The sequence below is a fragment of the Anolis carolinensis genome, chromosome 2, assembly GCF_035594765.1.
Source record: "Anolis carolinensis isolate JA03-04 chromosome 2, rAnoCar3.1.pri, whole genome shotgun sequence".
Classification (NCBI taxonomy): Eukaryota; Metazoa; Chordata; class Lepidosauria; order Squamata; family Dactyloidae; genus Anolis; species Anolis carolinensis.
The window spans coordinates 151,494,204-151,506,284 of record NC_085842.1 but is presented as its reverse complement, the minus strand read 5'-3'; positions in this window follow the sequence as shown (position 1 = coordinate 151,506,284).

Sequence of the window (12,081 nt, the reverse complement as noted above, 5' to 3'; positions counted from 1 at the left end):
CAGATTGAGTTCTATTAATTCTACTACTCCTAGATCCATTTCACATGTATTGTTTTCAAGCGTGCTGCCACCCATCCTTATATCACTGAAATTCATTTTGTTAGCTCAACCATTAATTCAACCAATAACGCATTCTAGATTAAAACTCAAACTCAACATTTTTGGTCAATGTGTCATTAGATATGCCAGGAATCTATTGGGAAAACTACCTGACATTACATCTGGATATCCCCTGCATGAAGGAGAGGAATAACTGGAGCTCCATATAATGTTAGACTGCTCCTCTCATCTTTCATTATCACTGGCTGGTTTGGGATAGTGGGAACTATAGTCCCAATAAAATTTGAAGGACTACTCTGCGGACCCAATTCTGCTCTATATGAAATATCCTCAATAGAAAATTTTAAAGAGATAGACATTTTTAAAAATCTTTAAACAACCCAGAATAATAAAATAAAAACCACCAAGCTTTCCCACACAGGGAGTCAGGGCTAAAGAGCAGAAGTGAAAGACATGTAGTTTCCAGATATTACTGGGCTACAACTGACATCATCTCTCATCATTGGCTGTGCTAGTTATGGCCATGCGACATTTACTGTCAAAAATCTCCTATTTAAATGTCTTAGGAAGAAGATCCTACAATTTCAGCTGTTTGTTTTCTAAACTAGGTTTCCAACTAGGAAGATTGTTTTTCTGAATATTTCATTTAAATCTTTATTCCCTCCCACTCTTGAATGCACACGCACACACATGCACACACACGCCTGATCCATTCCATGATTTGGAGGAGAATAGGGGGAGGAATCTCACCGATGAATTTTGAATACTTGGAGCTGGTGATATTGTGATAAATAAAGTCAGATTACTGCTGGGGACTCATGCATGATCAATAACCCATCTCTCCTTGCCTAATTAATGCAAATTAAAATTGTTGCTCCCCTGCTTTGCAGTGACATTTTCTTTCACAAGCCTCCTTCTCTTGCATGTAAAATTTAGAGAACAGACAACACAGCAGTGCCAGAATGCCAGGTGAGTTGTGGTATAAGCAATGCACTACTGTCTGTGACTGAAAGAGTGGATAATTGTTCTTAAAGACAAGGATGGGTAGAGGCAAACAGTGTACACGGGCCTTTGGAGATAGGAAAAGAAAAACAGCCACCACACCTACTATCCCACCCTCTGATCAGATATGTTTGGGGAAAGTCATGGTGAAAATGATGGCTTCTCTAGGAATTCATGGTAGTAGAGATACCTGAGGGGGGAACTAAGTGACAGTGGCATTCTAAGGGGAACAGGTGAGGACACTCTAAGGCAAACCTATCATAGGCTTTTCTTGGCAAAAATCATTCAGAGAGGGTCTACCTTCCTCTGAGAATAAGAAAGAGTATAGGGTAAGGTAAGGTAAAGGTTTTCCCCTGACATTAAGTCTAGTAGTGGCTGACTCTGAGGATTGGTGCTCATCTCAATTTTTAAGACGAAAAGTCGCCATTGTCCGTGGACTCTTCCAAGGTCATGTGGTTGCCATGACTGCATGGAGTGCCACTAGAGTCTAGCTTGAGAGGGTATAACTTGCCCCAAATTTCCATAGCCAAGCAAAAATTCAAGCCCTAGGACCTCATCAGATGGGGCTGAATTCAGCAGTGTGCACCAGTTCACCTTCCCTTTTGCCCATGGAGCCTGCTGACTTCCATCCCACAATGCAGAGCTGCTTCTGGCTGGGCTCCTTGGTAAAAGCTGGGCTCCTTGGTAAACCAGTGTATGCCACAGGAGTGGCAACATGGGAGGCTTCCCGTGTTGCAAAGAGTTCAACAGGGGAAGCCAGGTTGCAGATGCTTCCCTGTGGGATGAGGTAAGGGAAAAGCCAGGCAATGCAGGGCATAGAGCAGTGGATTCCCCACACACCCCGGTGGGTACAGTTGAATTTGGGATGAGGTCTCTAGTCTCCAGGGTCATAGTTGATTGTCCAAACTATTATATTACACTGGCTCTTATAAAATCGTTGTGTGCTTTCATGCCATTTCCAATTTATGCTATCCCTAAGATAAACCAGAGCCTAAATAACTGAAAGACACTGTCCCATCTGATCTTCGAAGCAGGGCCAGACTCGGTTAATATTTGGCTTGGAGGCTTTTAAGCTGTAAACTGTTATTTCAGAGAAAAGAACTGGTAAAGCCACCTCTGAGTATTCCTTACTTGAGAAAATTAGGAAATCCATGGGATTGCCATAAGATAGCTAGTGACACACACTGCTCACTGCGCCCTTCCTCACAAAAGCACCAGAAAAGTGCTAGGAATGTGAATTAACCAAGAAAAATAACCTGCCCAAAATCAATCTGATCTCCTTCCTCCTCTTAGAATTTCTTTCAGTAAGGCAGAAAAAGAGGGAGCTGGTGGTCTGATTTTGAAAATAAAATCATGTCTTATTTTGAAAATGAAATCAGTGGTCCCCAAACTTTGGTCCTCCAGGTGTTTAGGAGCCACTGCCAGTGCATCCAACTGTCAGGAATTCTGGGAGTGAAAGTCCAAAAAAAAAAAACCTGGAGGGCAAAAAGCTGAGAATCATTGCCATAGAGGAAGCCCTGCTAATCTGTTTCCACAGTCAGAAAAGTGATGGGGAAGAAACAAGGACTCTAGCAGTCCCTTTAAGACTACAGCTAGCCATCCACATCCACACATAATTCTGTAACCATAGATTCAAAATGCCACTGCTTGAAAATATTGTTTTGAAATACAAAAATACACCCTAGGGGTGCATCTACACTATAAAAATTATGCAGTTCGATACCACTTTAACTTTCATCAGTCAATACTGTGGACATATGGGAGTTGTATTTTTTCCAGGGTCTTTAGCCTTCTTTAACAAAGAGTGCTGGTGCTTCACCAAATGCTCAACTCCCAGAAGTCCATAGCATTGAACAGTGGCAGATAAAGTGGTATCAAACTGCATTAATTCCACAGTGTAGCTGTACCCTGAACCATTTTAACAGACTATAGAAGTAATAACTGAGACAAAATGGAGGCCCGTGATTCTAACATCATCACTTTTCTTTTCCTCTATGATTTTGGACATTTTTGTCTGATGAAGGAACTTTTGGATTTTTAGACACTTGCGTGATATATTTTGTCCATCAAAAGGTATTGCTATTTTGTGGATTTTTGCATTTGTTGTGTTTTGCTACATGGGCAACCAATCCACCCTTGAATACATTTCTCATATAGGAAGTGTTACTGAGCCTTGAACCCTGCTCTTTTCACTAGGAATCCCAAGATCACTCCTCATTTGTACTGACAATCACTCCCTTGTGCTAGGGCAGGGCACCATTGGATAGTAATTGACAAGGCAATTAATTAGCCTTTGAGGAGCCAAGAGAAAAACAGCCAGCTGGAAAGAACTAACAGAAGCAGTGCATCATACAGAAAATAAACATCTTGTTTTTTGGGTTTTTTAAAAAGAACATCTGAAAGCTTTTCATATCACAGTTTTTTGTGTTTTGTTTTTTCTGTGTCAGGAGCAACCTGAGTTGCTTCTGGTGTGAGAGAATTGGCTGTCTGCAAGGACATTGCCCAGGGGATGCCCGGATGTTTTGATGTTTTTACCATCCTTGTGGGAGGCTTCTCTCATGTCCCTACATTAATTATATCACAGTATAACTGTGGTGTTGTTGTTGTTGCGTGCCTTCAAGTCATTTATGACCTTTGGTGAGACTATCACCAGAATTTTCTGGGCTCATCCAGTAGCTTTCTGAGGCTAAACAAGGAATAGAACTCTGGTCATAGCATCATAGCCCAATGCTCAGACCACTACACCATACTGCTTTAAACTGAGATACTTCACTCTGGGGACAGGATTCAAGATCCAGCTCCAGGGCCGGTTGTCTGAGAATGCTACCTACTACTCACTCTGAATGCTTTTGTATGAAAAACATGTGGCCCTGAAGAAATTTCCATACAGCGACTCTCAACCATCCTTGCAAGCATAGCCAGTTGTGGGCAAAGGTGAGTGTTAGAGTAAAGGATAGTAGGATTTGCAGCCTAACAACTGGAAGTCCACATGTTGTCTATCCATGCTCTATGCCCCTGACTCTAAAAGGGAACAGGATGATTGTCCCACAATAATAATCATATACGCTTTGATGGCATTCCCTTCTTAAAATATATTTCTGAGGCTGCCTTGGGTTTTTCAGAAAAGCAGATTTTTTTAAAAAAAATACATGCATAGCTAGCTACATGCTTACATTTGCATATATGTACATAATTGAATTCAGGCCAACAATTTAATATGAGGAATGCTATAACTAAAGCTATACGCATATCACAGATGAGAATCCGAACATATTAGCATCGTCCATATGTATTGGAGAACGGTGTCAAAGAAGTCCTTCGCTGCCCCCCTCTCTACCTCTCTCTCTTTGCTACATGCTCTCCATTTCAAAATATCACCCATGTTCTCTCAGGTTCCTTCTCTTTATTCATCCCCAGCCCCATCCTCATGCCGGAATCTCCAGGAGACATTTTATCTCAATCAATTAGAAATTAAATGCTTTCTAACAACAATGAGAGGAGGCTTTAATTTTGGAGCTAATTAAATATCAACAATTGGAATGTAGAAGCAGACACTTAACCTGAAGTAACCCCACTATTTATAAAAGAAGCAAATGCCTAGGCTGAGGATTTGAAGTGAGTTGTAGTCATGTTAATATCAGCTGTCACACTCTAACTGTTCTCTTTTATTTTGCTGCCTCACAATCATCTTAGTCTGATTCCTCCAGGAACATTACCTTGCCTGCATTTGACAGATGATGCATTAAGTTGGAGTTGGATGCGAACGCTGGGCCATGTCTTTGTGTCTGCAGCAGATGAACCAAGTCAGAGCAGAGCAAAGCCTCCCATTTTCAGGATGAATATTGAGGGCAACCCTCTCTTCCTCCATTCAAATTCAAGTTTGTAGCAGAACCCCTATGCTGACAGTCCATCTCTTTCCTTATTATGAAAGCATATTGCTTACATGAGACAACAGAGTCTCAGGATCGGGTCTACAGTAGAAGTGTCAGCATTTAGGGTTGGATTTTAACTGGAGATGCAGATATTGCTCTGAGAATATCTTGTTAGCCTATGTGGAGGCTGTCATTTTGAACTGTCAACGGAAGACCATCTCCAGTGAAGAGAAAGACTGTTATTAAAGAACCACATTCTATGGAGAGATGAAAAGATGAGTGCCTCTCACCACTGGCTGTATGACTTGAGCGGTAGCTATGTGCCACCGGTGGCTACATTAAAGGACAGACAGAGACAGAGAGAGATGTGTGTGGGAGGAAATGAAGCCTGAAAGTATCAGTCCATAAAAGGAAGCAGCAGAGCAGATAAGACAAAGAAGAAATACAACAGGGAACCCTAACTATCTGTTTCTGCCTCTACTGCCCCATGCAGGTGCATTGTTATTTCCAAGTCACTTACACTAAAAAAATATATCAGATTGAATGCTGTTGGTTACCCAGAAGAACCAATTTGATGCAGGCATTCACAACTCTGTTAGATAACCCAAGAACCCACATGCACATGTATTGAGAGAGCTGCAGTTCCCAGATTTCCAGTGGGAATTAAATGTTAGAACATTTTCATCTTGAAATATACCTATATGCCAAGCAGTTAAAATGATGGCATGGGTCTATGAACAGAGACCTTGAGTCAAATCTTAAAAAGGGGAAGGTGGGGGTGCCATTCTTCTCTTTATTTTCCATTTTGGAGGCTAGTTCAAATATCTTATTCAGCAGTACCACTATGGAGCCCAGGCAACCAGAGACCCGTGTCCCCATTTGCATAAATAGTTCACATCTGAACTCAACAAAGCGACTTCTAATGCCTCAAAGCCTCGCAGGGTTTTTGTATGAGCTTTCACAGACTATAAATCATTTTATCAGATAATGAAGTATTTTATGTGCTGTGTGCTAAACCGCTTACACCAGAGCAGTGAGCTGAAATCCATGCAAGTGTATGCTGAATAAAATTGGTTTGTCTTCTCTTTTATTTTTGCTGCAGCACACTAAGGGCTTGCCTACACAGGGCCAAATACCCAAACTCACTGCAAATTGATCAACTGTCTTCCAGTTAGCACACCAAGATTTTCAACTGTACTCTAACTTTTCCCCATTTTAAGTGAAATCTGGGGATACTCCCCCAGGTTGATAGAAATTCCGGAGTATCCAGAGGCTCCAGTGCAATATGGACAGCTGGATCAGGTCTAGTTTGGCCAATCCACCACTACCCTTCCCAATACAGGAATAGGGGATGGATTGTGCCCGGTCACAACTGCTCTTGCTCCTAGCTGGTCACAGAGTTTCATCTGAGTTCCTGCCCATTGCACATGTTTCTACTGATATCCGAATGAGGCACCCACACAACCAGCAAGAAGGATGGGAAACTGACTCCTCCTTTTTGCAGGTTATGTATTTGATATTAGCAGAAATGAAATGGTGGCCAAGGACTCAGACAATGCTCTGTGGCCAGGTGGGAGCAGCAGTGACATGATAGCTCAGCAGGGCAGATGCTGTCCTGGGCTATCAGGGTAACAGTCCCAGATTCAGCTGCTCCGAAGCAAATCTACACCAGGCTAACTTGCCTGGTTTACACACACTGTAACACAGGCTAAAACTGAGAATTTAATTCTCATGAATCAATGTGTACATATGAAGCCCCTGATTTCCATTCGTCTTCTGTCTCCTGAAGAAGAGAGAAAGATGGGGAAAATTGGGGAAAAACATTTTAGATGAAAACTGGTTCCCAGTTCAGTTAATTCACCTGGTGGTGTGGAGGTGCTTTCCCAACTACATCTTTTTCTGTATTGTTGGACAGAATGTCTTGGTTGAAAATAAATTGATTAGGGGAAAGTATAAGAGAAATTGAAATGATAGACTGTGACATCTACATCCGTGCTTTAAGTTGCTCTTAGTAAAATGATTGTGTTACTGGGATTATGAAGAATCAACGATATTTACAAATTACAAATTATCAGCAGCAGTGCTTTATGAATGGTAAATCAGTGATATATTTAAGCATGCTGCAGGAATGTGCTTGCTACAATCTGTGGATTTTGTATCTCCTCACCCGCTTGTATTCCCTCCTACTTTTTTACAATCAGATGTATGTATGCCTGCCAGTTTAGGATAACACTTGTATCAGATGAAATATCTGATTAAATCGTTCCTTATGGTGTAACAATAAATCTTTTAACTTCAACAAAACTTTTTCAGAGCAAGCCCATGCATGACTGCTCCTTAGTAGGGTGTGTCTACATTGTAGAATTAATGTAGTTTGACACTATTTTAACTGCCCTGGGTCAAAGCTATGAAATCTTGAGATTTGTACTTTAGTGAGTCACCAGAATTTCTTGGCACAGAAAGTAAAAGTCCTTGAAAAACTACAGTTCTCATGATCCAATAGTTTTGAACTATGATCATTAAAGTGAGGCCAATTTCTGCAATGTAGTTCCCTGAGTTCTGTGGACCTGATTTCCACTTAACTAATACCTGTAAGGATACCATCTTTGTAGCTCGTAGTTTGCGTTGTTTTTTGGTATTCCCAGAAAAGAGAGTTCTGCAGAAAGTTCAGCTGCACAGACACATACTGTCAAAAGGCAACCTTTGGATTGGCTTTTGAACTACAATAGATAGGCCCTATCTACATTGCTATATAATGCAGTTTGATTGAATTATATGGTCAGTGCAGATTCATATAAAGCATATTGAACTGCAATGCATTGGACTTTATGAGCCTACACTGCCATATAATCCAGTGTAGATGGGGCCTCAATTGCCACAATTACCAGATCTTTTTCTACAACAGTAATACATCTTGAGGGAACAATGCTACTACTGCTATCCTCTAATGGAAAAGCACTCAGCAAGCCATCCTGTTCCACTGGCCACTGGAGTGAGGCTAGCATCCATTTCAGAGATGCTGCAAAGGTAAGATACCACAATTGCACAGAGAAAGGGGCCAAAAGCAACGCTAAGCCAGCATTAGAAGAAGAACCTTTAGCTTCTCCTGGGTAGCAGATCTAGCTGTTATATCTTGCAATACGTTCCAACATCTTCCTACATGGGACACAGGCATTCTGTCTCATTTGACTCACACCTCTCAATGTTACACTTTTAGACCTCCAAACAATGAATACATTTCTTGCCTTCTTTTTATACCCCAGTCAGAGTTTTGCAATTGTGTTTGAAGAAGTTCTTTGTTTTCTTTGTATATACTCTCTGTTTTCTCCTCTCCCTGCTCAAAAGCTCTCATCTAGCCCATAACACCTTCTTTCGGCTTGAATTGGGAATCACTTATGTTTTTCGGGGTGACATATGTAGGAGTAACTATGCTAAAAGGGGTGCTGAGTGAGCGTGATAAATCTGTGTTTATTAAGTGACTGAAGCAAGCTAGGGGGGGAAAGCTGTGAACGTTTTAACCATTTTTCTACAGTTCTGCATGTTGCAAAAAGTCAGCTTCTACCAACTAGTACCAATTATTTTTTTCTCAGTTTTTAGTTTTATATAATGGACCCTGTGACACAATGCTGTGGCCCAGTTTCAGCTGTTGCATTAGTTATGGCCATATGTCACATATGTATAAGTCTGATATCTCTTTAACTACCGTGCTTCCATCCTGTGATGAAGTAATTAGAATCCTCTACAACACTCCAAATGACAGCATTAGAAATCTGTGCCAGGCATTTCTAAGTACCTAATGAAACTACTAATCCCAGGATTTTATAGAATATAACCATGACATTCAAGGTGGAATAAAAGCCATATAATAGTGTTGCACTGATATACCTTTGAACAGATATAGCTTTGCCACAGTGACCTCTAATAACCTCTTGTTTGTAATGTGCATTTCAACTGGTTGTCCTTGAAGGCAATCTAGAAACTAAAGTCAGTACAAAGAGTCCAGGATGCTGACTTAGACATCTGCCAATGATCCTACAATAGCATACTCTCCAACATTTCATATGAGTCACCATGCAACATCAGAATGAGGTCAAGATTGTAGGAAACACTTCAGCAGATTACTTTTGCCTGCACTGACTGGGAAGAAGATTCTACCCCTTCCCCTCTGGTTCCTCTTGTGGAGTTGAGTGCAAGCTACTCTGGCACTTTAAATTTGATTTGCAGCAATTTAAAAAGCAGAAGATGAAGGGGGAAATGACATAACAGAAAGTTAACTAGGGACCCTTCCAGACAGGCCCTAAATCCCAGGATCTGGTCCCAGGTTTTCTGCTTTAAACTGGAATATATGAGTCCACACTGTCAGATAATTTGGGATAAACAGAAACCCTGGAATCAGATCCTGAGTTATAGGGCCTGTCAGGGAGGGCCCTTTGACTGTCGCAATCAAATGGGGAGAGTTGTGGGGTATGTAACACCAGTTATGAATGTGATGACATGGTGCAGAGTTCAAGGAGATTATTCTTAAATTCTTAGAAATCTTGGGATCAAAGTATCAAAAGAAATGCCTCTCTTCAGAGAAAGTTTATTCCATTGTCCCAACACTGAGGGTAGTACATCAATGGTTGGAACAAGGTAGGGACTGCTCTTGGCAATGCTTTGACATTGTAATGTCATTTCTCCAAGCATATATGTTGCCACTACATCTCCTATCATTTTGGTGCCAGGTTAAGAATGACTATTTCATCGAGGCATTTGTGGCTATCATAATTAGCTTTACTGTGGATTGACTAATTCATTAAGTAATTTGTTCATCACAGTTTTCCTTTGTATATAGGTATATAAAATAATTAAATTGTAAGTGTTCTAATGCTATTTTCCATTTTAGGATTATTTTTAAAGTGACATTTGAAATATAAATAAAATTAAATTCAAAATTCAAATCAGAGAATGGCTTTACTTTGACTCTTAATTTTGGGAGACACATTAGACATAAAATATTATAATTATCATTGAGGCAATATATTCAATCTCTATAAGCATTACAAATACAGGTTGGGCATCCCTTATCCAGAATTTCAAAATCCAAAATCTGAAATTGCCCCCATGAGTAACACTTTTGCCTTCTCATGGATCATTATACACAAACGATGTTCCATGTGTAAAAAAAGGAGCCCCTGATGGCGCAGTTGATTAAACTCTTGTGCCAGCAGGACTGATGACTTGAAGGTTGGGTTGCTGACCTGAAGGCTGCCGGTTCGAATCTGGGGAGAGTGCAGACGAGCTCCCTCTGTCAGCTCCAGCTCCCCATGCAGGGACATGAGAGAAGCATCCCACAAGAATGGTAAAACCTCAAAACATCCTGGTGTCCCCTGGGCAACATCCTTGCAGACGGCCAATTCTCTCACACCAGAAGTGACTTGCAATTTCTTAAGACACTCCTGACACGACAAAATGTGTAAAAATTACTTTTAAAATTACTTTTAAACTGTATGTATAAGGTGTATGTGAAACATAAATGGATGTTGTGCTTAGACTTGGGTTCCATTGGCAAGATATTTCATTGTGTATGTATATGCAAAACAGGACTTTCAAAATCTGTGGGGGCAGATTCTAAAATCCAGAACAATTTTGATCCCAAATTAGGGATACTCATTATAAGCATGATAAATCATTAGAAATCTTTAAGGAGACCAAAGGAAGAAGAAATGCTGAATGCACTCCTCGAGGTTTGATGTTCTTTCATTTAGGGGTAGGAATTTAGGGTCAGGACTTTTCACAATTGTGACAGATTTGATATTGAGAAAGTAAATATGTCTTCTTTTCCTCATCTCTTCTTCTTTTTCTGTGTGTAGGTGAGTTCCATCTATCTTGCTGTGGGGCATCAATGGCAACTTTTTACTTCCAGAAGATCCAAGGGGGGAGCTGTCAGGATCACAGCGGGAGAATCTGCTATCAGCCTAAGGCTTAGCTTTTCTGTGGAACAAATGTTGGTTACTTAACTGAGTTTTTTCATAGGCAACACACTGACTGGCTACATGTCAATTTACACAAGAGTTAGTCCTTCATTTCTGCTGTTTTAAGGTATAGCAACAGGTTAGGTTATCACTGATAGGGCTTGATATTTTTCTGGTGCAGGTCATCATCATCATCATTATCGTAAGTCAGCGACTATCAGTAATCACGATGAGGATCACATCTGCAAATAAAAGCACAGGAGATGTACCCTTCAATTAAATGGCTAACAATTTTATGTTGCTGTGCTTCCATGGGATCTGAACTTTTTGTTCAACCTGAATTAATTAAGTATACTAACAAAAAAGCAGAAAGAACGGAAGAGAGAATCCATGGCTTTCTGGCAGAATGCATGCTTTGCATATAGAAGATTCCAGGTTAAGTCCTTGGCATCTCCAGCCAAAGGAAACCATTACCTGATTCTTAAAAATTTCTCTTTCTGCCTAGAAGGATAAGTGGATGCTGTTTGTTATACTAGATCCTGTAACTAAAATTCTTCATGTGGCCTGCAAATGTTGTCTGTTGTTATTTTAAGCAATCAAATATTAGGGCTGGCATTCAATATTGCAGTTATGGATTTGCAGCCTATAATTCCTGATTTGTAACTGCCCTTGCCCTACATTCAGAAAGATCCAGCAGCTGGCTCAAGCAATGACGTCTGTTCAATTGCTGAGTTGAGTACAGGAAAGAGGACAGTGTAATCTCCAGGTACCAATGAGCCAGGCTGCGACAAACAGAAAGCAGGATCCCAGTTGCAAGTCTCTGTAGCACTCACTGCCAGACAGAATGATAAAATGTAATCATTCTTGCATCCTAGTTGGAAGCTGAATTGGCCTTCTTTGCCCAGACCAGTTTCTGGTTCTTAAAGTGGCCTGGGGTGTGTAAGACAGGAGATATTATTTAGTCGCACATACCTACCTATGGGTGCATCATCTACATTATAGAGTTAATGTAGTTTGAGACCATTTTAACTTTCAATACTATGAAACCCTGGGATTTGTAATTTGGTGAGGTGCCAGCACTCTTTGACAGAGAAGACTAAAGACTTTGTGAATTTATAACTCCAAGGATTCCATAGCACTGAGCCATGATACTTAAACCAGTCTCAAAATATATTAGCTCTACAGTGTAGATA